The following is a 15,999-nucleotide window of genomic DNA, read 5'->3' as shown; positions in this document are numbered from 1 at the left end:
ATAGATGATGAATTAAAAAGAAAATATTTAATTGAATTATAAAAAACATTATCATTAAACAAAAGGAAAATCGACCGCAGATAGAACCTTTTGACATGAAGAAAGTAATGAATAGATTTTCTGTAAAAGCAGAAGAACCTACTACTATCCAACATCTTCAAACTGAACTTAAATTAGTAAAAGAATAATTAAAAGATATTGAGCTTCGACTTAATAAAATTGAAATAGAAAATATTACTGATAGAATATTATCTCAAGTTGATAAAGGAAAAGCAATTAATAGCGAATTCTTCTCAAAAGAAGAAGATGAAGATGTAGAAAAAGAAGAAGGTAACACTTCAAAATTAAACGATAATGATTTAGTTATCAAAGAATCTGAAGGTGGTTCAGCCGCACTAGTTAAACTCACTAAAGTAAAAGCTAAAAGTTATCATCTTCCTATAACATTAAAGGTCCAGGATATGACCTTTACTAAATTAGCATTATTAGACTCAGGTGCAGATAAGAACTGCATAATGGAAGGAATAATGCTATTAAAGTACTTAGAAAAAAGTACACAAAAATTATACTCTGTCATAGGAGAACTATTAAAAATAAATTACAAATTATCAAAAGCACATATCTGTAACGACGGAATATGCTTTATTAATGATTTTGTAATAACAAGAGATACAAGTGAAGAAATAATTCTCGGAATTCCTTTCCTGGCTCAAATAAAGCCACATTACGATGACTTAAGTGCACTTTGTACCACAGTATTAGGAAAAGAAATAAGATTTCCTTACCTAAATTCTATCTCTAAAGAAGAAAGTGATTATATTAAATCACAAACAATCTTTAAGATAAATTTGCTCACTAAGCAAGTTAATTACTTAAAAAATGATATTAAAGTTCATAAAATAGAACAAACTTTAAAAACCCCGGAGGTAGAAGATAAGATTAAACAGTTTCAACAAAAACTCGAACTAGAAGTTTGTTCCGATTTACCTACAACCTTTTGGGAACAAAAAAGGCACATAGTTAACCTGCCTTATATTAAAGAATTAACGAACAGGCTATACCTACTAAGGCAAGACCTATTCAAATGAATTATGACTTAATGGAAGTCTGTAAAAAGGAAATAAATGATCTTCTCCAAAAGAAGATTATTAGACCTTCTAAGTCACCGTGGAGCTGTGCAGCCTTCTACGTTAACAATAACGCAGAGAAAGAAAAGAGGAGCTCCTAGACTAGTTATTAATTACAAACCTTTAAATAAAGTGTTACAATGGATTAGGTACCCGATATCTAATAAAAGAGATTTATTAAAAAGGACTTACAAAGCTAATATTTATAGTAAATTTGATATGAAATCAGGTTTCTGGCAAATACAAATTACTGAAAAAGATAAATATAAAAATTGCCTTCAGTGTCCCATTTGGACAATACGAATGGAATGCAATGTCGTTTGGGTTAAAAAATGCCTCATCTGAATTTCAAAACATAATGAACAATATATTTAATCCCTACAGTAATATGTCAATAGTTTATATTAACGATGTGTTAATATCCTCAGAAGATATAGATTATCATTTTAAACATCTCAATACTTTCTTTAAGATAGTAAAACACAACGGTCTAGTAGTCAGCGCTAAGAAAATCAAGTTGTTTCAAACAACTATTAGATTTTTAGGACATGACCTTTATCGGGGTACTTACAAACAAATCTGTAGAGCCATTGAGTTCTCATCCAAATTTCCCGATGAAATCATAGACAAAACACAACTACAAAGTTTCTTAGAAAGCCTCAATTATGTAGCAGATTTTATTCCTAATATTAGAAAAATCTGCGAACCGCTTTACAAACGCCTTAGGAAGAATCCAGTCCCTTGGAGTCTAGAACAAACTGATACAGTCAAGAAAATCAAGTCCATTGTTCAAAAACTCCCATGTCTAGGTATTCCAAATCCTGAAGCGTTTATGATAGTAGAAACCGACGCTTCTGATTAAGGGTATGGTGGAATTCTTAAACAACGAATTTCTTTAAAGTCTCCCAAACAGTTAGTTCGTTTCACTTCTGATATCTGGAATCCAGCTCAAAGGAATTATAGTACAGTTAAAAAGAAAATTTTATCTATAGTACTATGTATTACAAAATTTCAAAATGATTTAATAAACAAAGAATTTTTATTAAGAGTTGACTGTAAATCAGCTAAAGAGATTTTACAAAAGGATGTTAAAAATCCTATTTCAAAACAAATTTTTGCCAGATGGCAAGCACTATTATCCAGCTTCAATTTTGAAATCGAATTTGTAAAAGGAGAAAATAACTCTTTACCCGATTTTCTAACTAGAGAATTTCTACAGGGGAAAAATGAGTCCAAACCAGAAGGGTCCGTTCAGGGCCTCTCCCAAAAGAGAGAATAGATATTCTGCCCTTGCAGAATTTCCGTTATTACCAACCGTAAGGCCACCACTAAATATAATGGTTACCCCTCCGAGAGTACCCACTACAAACAAGCCTACTACCATGACAGTGCTCGGATCCATTCCCAAAAAGGATGGTCTGTTTCAACAGGCTTCTTCGAAAGCCTCAACAAGCCAAGCAGGAAAGGTACTGACTAGTGCCGACTATGCAATGAAGGTCCCATAATCCTTCGCCCAAGCAGTTAACCCCTACACACCGGTTAAAGCAGAAGAAAAAAGACCTGTTTCCTCAGAAAAGAGACATTCGAATTAATTGCAAAAGAACCAGCTAAGGTTTTGGCCCTAGACAAAGGGTATGAGAATTATGACCTTGCGAACCTAATCAGACCCTGTTACACAGACAGGAATTACGTTGACACCGGTAACCCTCTAAAAACAAGGAGGTATTATGAGTTAATCTTAACAGATACAAGATCTGTTACATTCGAACACTCTTTACAGCGATAAAGACCCAACTAGTATTAGAATCTCAAAGTTTACCGTCAATAGGGTAATAAGCCCTTTTGAATGGGGAATGGATTACCATCAATAGGGTAATAAGCCCGTTTGAATGGGGAATGGATCACCTACACACACCGATTGTGTTATCAGTCCAATATAAGCCCCAAACCTATAATTTCAAAGACTATATGGATGCTTGGTTTAACTTCCTATACCTACGTCCAAAAACACACACCTGGTTGTCAAATATAGCGAACAAGCCCAAAAATCAATCCTACCCAGATGGTTTTATGACTGATGGAAAATATTTGAAGGAACAGAGCAGACGATGCCCAGGAGCTTCCAAACAGAAAATGAAATCTCCTCTCTCCCAGATCACATAAAATTATGCAAATATTACTTTGCAAAAAGAATATCTTTTATTATTAATTGGTCATTCGATATAGAACAAATTGAACGGATCAAATACTTAGTAAAAACGCCTAAAGTCAAAGGTTGGATTCCTGAAATCAAAGAAGCCAAGAAATCCAAACCAATCAGAACAGAATCAAGTAACTCTCAGAATGAGTTAAAGAAAAAAATGCTCGAAATGTTAGCAAACATTGAGTCAGCAGACCCGACGCAAGTACAAGCTATGTTAGAAGTTGTTTCAAGTTCATCCTCTGCAAAAAGCAGAAAAAATAGAGATATGGAAGATTTAGACGGGATAGCCCAAGCCTATGCTTACTCTAGCAGATAAACAGTTTCTTACCCTTTCAGAAAAGGAAGACAATGACACTTGACTCTTCGGAAAAGAAGACAACGACATTTGCCTCTTTGGAAAAGAAGATAATGACATTTGCCTCGGAGAGAACAATTTACGGATCTAAAAGATATAATTGAAAATGCGGAATTATAAATAACAAGTTAAGAAAACTTACTTCTTTTTTGAACATTGAAAACATATAGAACGGATTTTTTACAGAGAAGAGAGGGAAAACATAAGAAGAGAGAAATGGGCGATTTCAATCTGTCTCTCTATGTTACAATTTGAAAGTCTTATATAGACTTCGAGGAAAAGATTAAGTTGATCTCAATCGTTCATAATCAACGGTCATCTTTAAAGATTCCTTTTGGCTTTTGCTTTTTTTTTAAGAGGCAGGTGTCTTTGTCTTCCTTTTCGAAGGGGCAAATGTCATTGTCTTCTTTTCTCTCCGAGGCAAATGTCATTATCTTCTTTTCCGAAGGGGCAAATGTCGTTGTCTTCTTTTCCGAAGAGTCAAGTGTCATTGTCTTCCTTTTCTGAAAGGGTAAGAAACTGTTTATCTGCTAGAGTGGGCATAGGTTTGGGCTATCCCGTCTCAATCTTCCATATCTCCATTTTTTCTGCTTTCTGCAAAGGATGAACTTGAAACAGCTTCTAACATAGCTTGTACTTGCGTCGGGTCTGCTGACTCAATGTTTGCTAACATTCCGAGCAGTTTTTTCTTTAACTCATTCTGAGAGTTACTTGATTCTGTTCTGATTGGTTTGGATTTCTTGGCTGCAGTATATTTCAGGAATCCAACCTTTGATTTTAGGCGTTTTTACTAAGTATTTGATCCGTTCAATTTGTTCTATATCGAATGACCAATTAATAATAAAAGATATTCTTTTTGCAAAGTAATATTTGCATAATTTTATGTGATCTGGGAGAGAGGAGATTTCATTTTCTGTTTGGAAGCTCCTGGGCATCGTCTGCTCTGTTCCTCCAAATATTTTCCATCAGTCATAAAACCATCTGGGTAGGATTGATTTTTGGGCTTGTTCGCTATATTTGACAACCAGGTGTGTGTTTTTGGACGTAGGTATAGGAAGTTAAACCAAGCATCCATATAGTCTTTGAAATTATAGGTTTGGCGGCCTATATTGGACTGATAACACAATCGGAGTGTGTAGGTGATCCATTCCCCATTCAAACGGGCTTATTACCCTATTGATGGTAATTATTGAGATTCTAATACTAGTTGGGCCTTTATCGTCGTAAAGAGTGTGTTCGAATGTAACAGATCTTGTATCTGTTAAGATTAACTCATAATAATAAATATTATTATTATTTAAACCCGCTGAGATAAATTGGTGGGATAATCAGCGGATTTACAAAATAGTATGTCCTTTAGCCCGTACGGTGGAATTCTTAAACAACAAATTTCTTTAAAGTCTCCCGAACAATTAGTTCGTTTCACTTCTGATATCTCAAATCCAGCTCAAAGGAATTATAGTACAGTTAAAAAGGAAATTTTATCTATAGTACTATGTATTACAAAATTTCAAGATGATTTAATAAACAAAGAATTTTTATTAAGAGTTGACTGTAAATCAGCTAAAAAGATTTTGCAAAAGGATGTTAAAAATCTTATTTCAAAACAAATTTTTGCCAGATGGCAAGCACTATTATCCAGCTTCGATTTTGAATCGAATTTGTAAAAGGAGAAAATAACTCTTTACCCGATTTTCTAACTAGAGAATTTCTACAGGGGAAAAATGAGACCAAACCAGAAGGGTCCGTTCAGGGCCTCTCCCAAAAGAGAGAATAGATATTCTGCCCTAGCAGAATTTCCATTATTACCAACCGTAAGGCCACCGCTAAATATTATGGTTACCTCTCCGAGAGTACCCAGTACAAACAAGCCTACTACTATGACAGTGCTCGGATCCATTCCCAAAAAGGATGGTCCGTTTCAACAGGCTTCTTCGAAAGCCTCAACAAGCCAAGCAGGAAAGGTACTGACTAGTATCGACTATGCAATGAAGGTCCCATAGTCCTTCGCCCAAGCAGTTAACCCTCACACACCGGTTAAAGCAGAAGAAAAGGGACATGTTTCCTCAGAAAAGGAGACATTCGAATTAATTGCAAAAGAACCAGTTAAGGTTTTGGCCCTAGACAAAGACTGAGAATTATGACCTTGCGGACCTCATCAGACCCTGTTACACAGACAGGAATTACGTTGACACCAGTGACCCTCTAAAAACAAGGAGGTATTATGAGTTAATCTTAACAGATACAAGATCTGTTACATTCGAACACACTCTTTACGACGATAAAGGCCCAACTAGTATTAGAATCTCAATAATTACCATCAATAGGGTAATAAGCCCGTTTGAATGGGGAATGGATCACCTACACACTCCGATTGTGTTATCAGTCCAATATAGGCCGCCAAACCTATAATTTCAAAGACTATATGGATGCTTGGTTTAACTTCCTATACCTACGTCCAAAAACACACACCTGGTTGTCAAATATAGCGAACAAGCCCAAAAATCAATCCTACCCAGATGGTTTTATGACTGATGGAAAATATTTGAAGGAACAGAGCAGACGATGCCCAGGAGCTTCCAAACAGAAAATGAAATCTCCTCTCTCCCAGATCACATAAAATTATGCAAATATTACTTTGCAAAAAGAATATCTTTTATTATTAATTGGTCATTCGATATAGAACAAATTGAACGGATCAAATACTTAGTAAAAACGCCTAAAATCAAAGGTTGGATTCCTGAAATATACTGCAGCCAAGAAATCCAAACCAATCAGAACAGAATCAAGTAACTCTCAGAATGAGTTAAAGAAAAAACTGCTCGGAATGTTAGCAAACATTGAGTCAGCAGACCCGACGCAAGTACAAGCTATGTTAGAAGCTGTTTCAAGTTCATCCTTTGCAGAAAGCAGAAAAAATGGAGATATGGAAGATTGAGACGGGATAGCCCAAACCTATGCCCACTCTAGCAGATAAACAGTTTCTTACCCTTTCAGAAAAGGAAGACAATGACACTTGACTCTTCGGAAAAGAAGACAACGACATTTGCCCCTTCGGAAAAGAAGATAATGACATTTGCCTCGGAGAGAAAAGAAGACAATGACATTTGCCCCTTCGAAAAGGAAGACAAAGACACCTGCCTCTTAAAAAAAAAGCAAAAGCCAAAAGGAATCTTTAAAGATGACCGTTGATTATGAACGATTGAGATCAACTTAATCTTTTCCTCGAAGTCTATATAAGACTTTCAAATTGTAACATAGAGAGAGACCGAAATCGCCCATTTCTCTCTTCTTATGTTTTCCCTTTCTTTTCTTCTCTGTAAAAAACCCGTTCTGTATGTTTTCAATGTTCAAATAAGAAGTAAGTTTTCTTAGCTTGTTATTTATAATTCCGCATTTTCAATTATATCTTTTAGATCCATAAATTGGTATCCTTCCAACCAGTGGCGGACCCAGAATTTTACACAAGCGGGTTCAATCTAAGATAACGTGAATTAATAGTATAAGCGGCGTCGAACATGCCGAACAGAATTTGGTTGTATCTTTGTTATTTTTCTTCTTTTTTGCCTCTTTTCTTTATAGTGTGATGTTAAAATTAAGTCATATAAAAGTGAGCGCACACTATATTTACAAATTTTGGCATTTTTAAAGTACGAAAACTATTTCCTCCTAATAATTTGTACAATTTATCTTTTTTTCACCAAACACTCTTATCTATTTAATTTAATAGATTTTACTTTTTAAAATTTTTGTTAAACTTTAATAAGAAAGTCATTTAACCAATTAAAAAAATTTATTAACTCCACAGAATATTAAATCCTTTTGTTTCTGTAACCAAGAAGGTATTATTTTACGGATAGAGGACAATAAAAAAGAGTTACAATCTTAACAAAATTAAAGCCAATAATTAAAGAAAGAGGCTAATACATTAAACCAAAATTTTTAATATAAAACAAACAAAAATTTCAACATAAACTAACAAATTATAAATAATTTCATCAAATATTCTTGCATGATTTAGCAAAGTTTATGAATTATCACTTTGTAGAAAGGTTTAATTTTTTTAAAGTAAAACAAAGTTGATTTCTATTGAATTAAGTTAAAAATATGAAGTAACATAGAGAAAAGACAAAATAGAAGTAATTGGAATAATAATTTTACAAGTAAGTTGTGGTTATTGTTAGAGCCCGTTTGGATTGGCTTATTTTAAGTGCTTTTAAGCCAAAATATCTTTTAAGTCATTTTGTAGTGTTTGGATAAAGTAAAAAAGTGCTTTTAAGCACTTGTTTTTAAGCTAAAATGATAAAAATAAGTCAAAAGCTAGAATTCCTAACTTATGACTTTTGGCTGAATAATAATTTTACAAGTATGTTGTGGTTACTGTTAGACACGCTCACAAGGCCTACCATTGCACATTCTATGTCCCAAAACAAACAGAAAGGGAAAATTTACAAAATGAACACGGGTAATTGTGACTCGAACACACGACCTCGCTTCAAGTCGCTAGCATTGAACCCGCATGACCATGTTTACAGATGTCACATTCGCATCAAGTGGGTTCAAATATATTCCTATATACGCATTTTCCCTATTTTAAACGTAAATTGCCGATGAACATCGTACTATTTTTCGATGAAGCGGGTTCAACTGAACCCAGTTAGTAACACGTGGGTCCGCCCCTGCTTCCAACCATCTTGTCAAGCAAAGGCTAACGTTGCATTAATGTCAATCTTTTTGAACTTAACCCTATTATTTGACCAGAAGTGCTCCTCTAGGAAAGCCTCGCAAGCTAAGAATCTCTATTTGAATATCCTTGGGCACCCCTCCAAAGAAGATTGAGCTTTTGGCCTTATTAACTGGAGTATCAATTATGAAGCCAATGAAAACTGCTGGAAACAATCATACATCATTTTGGCTGATATCACATCACCCCTACAAAATATCAGAAGGCCATCAGCAAAGCCCAATTGCACTATCTGTATTTGACTACATTTAGGGTGGATGTTAAAATCCGATTTTTGTCTTAGGGTCTTCAAATCTCTAGTTAAATATTCCATCAAGAAGGGGATAGTGAATCCCCTTGCCTCAGGCTCTTCTTGGAATCAAATGGTGTAATCAACCTCCAATTAACAAGAATAGAGTAAGACAATGTCTTCAAGCAACTTATGATCCATTTAACAAATCTATCAGAACAGGCCAACCCAATAAGTATTTGTTCTATGAACATCCACTCCAAGAAATCATATGCCTTTTGCATGTCTAGCTTCATCATACATTTAGGTGATAAACCCTTTCTTCCATATTCCTAACTAGTTCATGCCCCATAATAATGTTGGTTGTAATGACTATCCTTAGGACAAAAGCTGACTGACACTTATCAACAAGAGCATCCATAACTCCATGTAGTCTACTGGTTAGGATGTTAGAGATGATTTTATATGTTGTTGTGCAGCAAGATATAAGTCTAAAGTCCTTGACAATTGAAGTTCTTGACCTTGGAAATTAATGTCGCTGACATGCAATTTATGGACTTAAATATCTCATTTGTATCAAAAGAAGTGTAGCACAACCTGTGTAACTTCATCACCTACAATTGGCCAGGCTTCCGTGAAGAAATATGCATTAAGACCGTCACACTCGGGGCCTTAGTATCATCAATACTGTTAAGTGCTTGAACTACTTCCTCACTACTAATCGGACTAATTAATTGTTTCTGCTGATTTCTGTTAAGTACAACCCCATCTTGAATAACTGTAGGATTAATTATGGTGTGCCCAGAAGACTCCTATAAAAACCACCGTTTCATCCTTTATATCAGCTTCAGTATGTAGCAATCCCTCTTGAAGTGACTGTAAATTCCTAATGGAGTTTTGCCTACACATGTTCTTCATGTTAACAAAGAAAAAGTAGAGTTAGAACTTAGAATCTCCTAACACAAGCCATTTGATTCTAGATTTCTGCTTGTATATACTCTCCTCAATTGCTCCCCATTTCTCTAACTGTGATCTCAACTCCTTCTTCTATTAAGTTGGCGTGTAACAGCTGAGTTCCCATTTGTTATTGTACCACCTCGAGATTTTTTCTTATTTCTTCTAGCTTCATGTCTATCCACGTATATTGTCCTATTCAACTTCTTCATATCTTGCTTCACCTCCTTGAGCTTATACCATATCTGCCTCATACACACATTTGTACCAATACTATCCCAGCAATCCTTGATTAATGGTAACAAGTCTTGATGAGAGTTGCTAGGCAATTGAAAAATCTGAATGGCCTAGCACCCTTCCTGAAGGAACACGCGATAATCTAAACACATTAGATATCGCGTAAATCGTAAAACGAGAACCTACTTGTTCTTCATGAAGCGGAAGCGAAAACGGATGAATCGTGGCTGGAATTACTGGTCGGCGGTGTGTTGGAGCAACCTCCAATTCCACAGTCTAAACCCTAGTTTGATTGATAGAGAATGCATAGGAAAAATACTGCTTAGAGTAGTATCTTTAGGGTACACACTAAGTGTACTTATATAGGAAATATTAGGGTTAACTAATAACCCTATTGGGCCTTAGAGCACCCCTTATGGGTGGACCCAATATTTCCTACACTTCGCCTGCCGCCCTTCAGTAGTACGTTTTAAAAGGGAATGATCTGAAAAGAAAGGCTCCATCACTATAATTTTTTAAGTTGGCCATAAGTTAATCCATTCTGCATTCACTATAGCTCTATCAATCCAACTATACACATTGTTGTTTGTCACAAGTATAGTCCCTACCAGTGTATTGTAACTCAGTCATACTAGTGTCAAACAAAAATTCTCTAAAATCTCTAACTTCTGCTTCTTGTACAGGATCCCCAAAGTGTCTATCCTCAGCATACAATATAGTGTTGAAATCACCCATTACTAGCCATGGGCTCTGTCGTCCTTCTTCTAGCTCTGTGAGTCTCTCTCATAAACCCCTTCTATCTTGTATTGTGTGATATCCATATACAACAGTGAAATTAAATAACAAGTTGGTTGCATAAATACTAAATTGAAGTGTCATCAGCCAAATCAAGCAGGAATGCAAAGTTCGGGCACTTGACATTGTAAATACTAAATAGGAATCAGAAATGTTGCGATAGGGTTCGACTTGGATTGATAGAGGCAGAGCCAAGATTTGAAGTTTATGGGTTCAGTATTCTAGTTATTCTAAGTTATTAGGTTTTAAATTAAAAATATATACATATTTCATGGATTTTTAAGATAAATATATAATTTAAGTGAAAGCTAATGGGTTTGACCAAACCCCTAGCCGACACTCTAGCTCAACAATATTATGTTGGAACTATCATGTGATCTATGGCACAAGGATGTATAAAAGTTTTGGTATGAAGGAAAATATTTTCCATAGAAAATTTTTTCATGAAAATGAGTGGTTTTATCACTTATTTTCCCTTGTTTGGTTGGTGAGTGGAAAACTTTTTCCGCAAAATATTTTCTAGTATTTGGTTAGAGAGTGGAAAGTATTTTTTATGCTACTCTCCTCACCCCCTTTCTCCAAGTCCTCTCTCCCACCCCTCTCCCCAAATACTCAACTTTTTCAGGACTCTATTTTCTTCAACAATTTAATTATTCTTATAAAAATTCACACAAATACTCCACAACTATAAAGAAAATACTCTTTTTTGGTTGAAAAAGAAAGTACTTTTTCTCCAACATGAAAATAAAGTAATCACTTATTGAAATAAAAGAAAATACCATTTCTACATTATGAAAAGGAAGTACATTTTTGTTTTGTTAAAGTGAAAAAAAATACTTTTTTATATCATAAAAAGAAAATACTCATTTGTTGAAATGAAAAAAAAATCTATCTATAACATGAAAAAAAAGTACTATTAATAACATTTTTATTTAGGGTGGGGTAGGGAGCGAGGGTGGGGGGTTAGGGAGGGAGAGGGTTGGGGTGGGGTTGGTGGGGTGTGGATGGGGAATAGAGTGGGGAAGGTTGAGAAATTTTTTTCCTTCTCTTTGTAGGGAAAATATTTTCCTCCAATTGAAGAAAAATGAGTTCATGAGGAAAATATTTTTCAAAACATTTAAGCCAAACAAACGTGGGAAAATTGAAAAATAGAAAATATTTTTCTTCATACCAAACACAACCTATATCTCCAATGTTTTTGCCTATTATTGGAAAAAAGATTATTTGGTGCACGAAACATTTTGTTTTTACCCAAGTTTTGAGGAAGCTGTATCATTAGTTTGGTAGGAGATATTAGAAAAAATAATACAAACATCAGCTTTATGCATTATTAATACTTTGTTTGGTACATTTTTTCAACCTGTGTGTAATTAATATTTGTATTAATTATACATTATACTTGGTATTATCCTATGTATAAGTAATGCATAGAAAACCATGACATTAGTAATATCAAAGCTATTAATGCATGCATTAGTATGGTTAAAGACAAAATTATCCTTAAAGTCCCTTAAAACTAGAGAATATGGAGGGTATTTTTGTAAACAACTATTTTTCTTAAAAATTATGCAATGCATTATAATTTTAATACACCACACCAAACATTAAATAAGAAATAATATATGCATAACTAATGCTTGCATTACTAATACACCTTATTCCGCACTATTCTTACTAACACATACATTACTAATCCATGCATTACTAATACAACTTATTCCGCACTATTCTTATATACCCCGCCAAACGGGCAACCTAATCTAATATACAAGCATCAGTGAGCAACTTTACCATTCCACCAAACTACACTTCGAACCCGTTTGAATTAGCTTTAAAAAAGACTTCAATTCATTAGTCATTGACTTGTATGTTAATCATGGAATTATCAATCTGTATATGATTCTTCTTTCTATTGGTGGCCTTTCAAATTGTCCTTAGCCAATTACTTCAACTAAAATCTCTCACAAATCTTTCTTTTTTCAATTATTTCTCAAGCAAGCAAGTGTTTCTAACAACTTAATCTTGGTTTGCTGAACTTAAAGGTATGGTTATGTTGAACATCTCTTATTTAATTTCTGTTGTTCTCTATTTGAAATTTACGAGGGTTTTTGTTTTCCGACTCAAAGATATACTGTAACAAAGATTCTTCTTTCTTTTATTGATCAATTAATCATATACTAGCACACTGGCATCTCAAATCAACAACAGATTTAGCTGTGTTGGAAAAGTCATGGTAAAAAATACTCTAACCCGCCCAAGGTTGGTCTGGTGATTGATCCGCCCATTTGTTGAACTTAGTCATCTTGACCCAACTCATTTCAGCCTAAATAAGATTGACATTTCTGGTGTTTTAGACTAACTGCATCTAAAATTATTGTTTATCAAAATAATTGCTTATTACACACCATTAGATGTTTGACCTTGATCAATGTTTCAAGGATCAAAAATGTCACGACCCATTTTCTAAACAAGCCGAGACCGGCACTCGATCACTAAACCTGATCGAGCGAACCATCTCTGCTTATTCAACCTATTATAGCTCCACACTTTATATGCAACAAAGCAATACTCTAACCAAATACTCTTGATTAATTCAAATATTTAAATAAATCAACTCCAAAACTTTATTCATAGTAACTACTGAATTATTGCTAAGTTATTATAAAATAACATATGAATCTCAACCCAATGACTATGTCTATGAAGCCTCTACTGATAAACTGACGCACTGCTCAGGACATGAGATTTCCTGGTCAGTTCTCTAGATAAACAAAGAAATAGCTAAATGAAAATGACGCTAAGAATACTCCACGAACAAAAGCGGAGCTTACCAATATCACTGGAAGGGAAGGAAGTCCTAACTCGTAACCTGCTCGCCTGCAAATCCGGTTCCTACGTTGTACCGCAGACCAACGTAGGTTCCCAAAAGAGAACGTCAGTACCATCTATTGTACTCAGTGAGCCCCAACAACAGGAGGAGAAACTTTAATAACATATACATTACGAGCAAATGTTCTAAATGCATGTAAAACATAAAGCTTATAAGAATAATTCTAAAATAATTGCATAATAGCAATTTACGAATATTCTAAAAGAAATTCTTTTCTTTTTCTTTCTTTACAAAAAATTACTTCACTTTATACTTTGGGAGTTCCAACTATCCTGACTTAATTCTGTCTCAGTCACCGTGTGATCGGCACGGGTTCGATCCCAACCTGATCGAATAGGTCCAATCCACGAGGTGCCACTCGCTTCATGGTTCTCAGCGCTCATGTATCATACCTTAGCATGGCTAAGTAAATTCTCAGCAACGAGACCCTCGGCTCGTGTGCTCCCTACTTTGGCACAAGTAGTTTCAGGAAGTCAACGCCTTGGTCAGGACCCTCGGCCTGGACGATGACCCCTTCTCAGAATAACGGATACTCCCCAAAAATCTTTTCTTTCTAAAACTTCTTCCTTGTGACTTTTTCAAGTCTAAATCTTTTCTTTATAGAACATTATGTACATGCTCATATTGGTAGGGCTGTATTTTGTCCCGGGCCCGGGCCTTAGTGGGCCTAACGGGCCGGGCCTCGCGGTCCCGGGCTTCGTGGTCCCGGGCTCTGGCGGTCCCGGGCCTGGCGGTCCCGGTCTTCGTGGGCCTAATGGGTGGAACCGGCCCGTGACGGGCCTAAGCCCACATGGTCCTGTGCTTAACGGGCCGGGCTCGTGGGCTTCGCGGGCCTAGCGGGTTTTTTTTTTTTTTTAAAGACAATTTCTTGTAGTATCATGGCTATATTAATATGTAGTATATATGTATATCTAATTATTAAAGTGCTTGACGAAAAAGAAAATAACAAAACAATAGTAAAACACTAAATTGTCATGCATAAATATCACTTCTTGATATTATATTGTATCTTATGTATATATATTCTCTTATATATTTTCTTTTAGTATATATATTGTATCTTATGTATATATTGTAGCTTATAAATATATTTTCTTGTAGTATATATATTGTATATTATGTATATATTGTAGCATAATATATTTTCTTGTAGTATATTATATTGTATCTTATGTATATATATTCTCTTATATATTTTCTTGTAGTATATATATTGTATATTATGTATATATTGTAGCATAATATATTTTCTTGTAGTATATATATTGTATCTTATGTATATATATTCTCTTATATATTTTCTTGTAGTATATATATTGTATATTATGTATATATTGTAGCTTATAAATATATTTTCTTGTAGTATATATATTGTATATTATGTATATATTGTAGCATAATATATTTGCTTGTAGTATATTATATTGTATCTTATGTATATATATTCTCTTATATATTTGCTTGTAGTATATTATATTGTATCTTATGTATATATATTCTCTTATATATTTTCTTGTAGTATATATATTGTATCTTATGTATATATTGTAGCTTATAAATATATTTTCTTGTAGTATATATATTGTATATTATGTATATATTGTAGCATAATATATTTTCTTGTAGTATATTATATTGTATCTTATGTATATATATTCTCTTATATATTTTCTTGTAGTATATATATTGTATATTATGTATATATTGTAGCATAATATATTTTCTTGTAGTATATTATATTGTATCTTATGTATATATATTCTCTTATATATTTTCTTGTAGTATATATATTGTATCTTATGTATATATTGTATCTTATAAATATATTTTCTTGTAGTATATATATTGTATATTATGTATATATTGTAGCATATAAATAATTCTAAGTATAGACAAAGAAATATTGCGAAAAGAAGCTCATGGGTAGAAGCAATAAATTTTATTACCAAAAAATGACATATCTTTCTTAGTCATCCTTCCCCCAATGGAATGAGCACAACAAGGTACTAATACCACCATTAGAAGGAAAAAAACTAAGGAAGATGTGCCAAAATACAAGTTACATATTATTCTATGTATTATCTCTAACAAATCTCATAAATCCTTCAAGGTTCGGAGGAGGTTGCGTTGGTGGTGGTGGAAAAGAAGCTTGTTCATCACCACTTCCGGGCGAAGCCGAATCCTCCGTAAGTTCCGCTATCATTTCTTCATAAGCTTCATCTATCGCCGGTTGTGCTTCTGCAATTCCAAAGTTTCTTCTTTCCGAGCGGATCCAATCTCTAAACAATACTGATTTTTCCAAGCTATCCCTCATAGACGCTCTATGATCACCTATTTGCAGTCTTGCTTGACTGAAAGCGCTCTCTGATGCAACAGTTGAAGCTTGAATTGATAAAATATCCCGAGCCATCCTTGCAAGAACAGGAAAATGTTTTTCCCTTGCCTTCCACCATTCCAAAAGATCA

At 34.3% G+C, this 15,999-nt stretch overlaps 1 protein-coding gene across 8 annotated transcripts in view; it reads left to right on the top strand.

Annotated features, from left to right (window-relative positions):
- LOC107761698 (uncharacterized) overlaps positions 1 to 15,999 on the top strand; it is a 33,128-nt gene that overhangs the window by 8,454 nt on the left and 8,675 nt on the right. For 2 of the 8 annotated variants that reach the window (XM_075225642.1, XM_075225640.1), the window contains exon 3: positions 10,533 to 10,621. The exons of 4 other annotated variants lie outside the window; for them this stretch is intronic. The gene's annotated coding sequence lies outside the window, so the exon portion shown is untranslated. Of the gene's footprint in view, positions 1 to 3,425; positions 7,060 to 10,532; positions 10,622 to 12,034; positions 12,687 to 15,999 lie in introns of those variants that run through there. 2 more of the 8 variants (XR_012696846.1, XM_075225645.1) reach the window with 2 other exon arrangements.

The sequence above is a fragment of the Nicotiana tabacum genome, chromosome 11 (assembly GCF_000715075.1).
Source record: "Nicotiana tabacum cultivar K326 chromosome 11, ASM71507v2, whole genome shotgun sequence".
In the NCBI taxonomy this organism is placed as follows: domain Eukaryota; kingdom Viridiplantae; phylum Streptophyta; class Magnoliopsida; order Solanales; family Solanaceae; genus Nicotiana; species Nicotiana tabacum.
The sequence above is the reverse complement of the archived record's forward strand: the minus strand, read 5'-3'. Positions and strand labels throughout refer to the sequence as shown.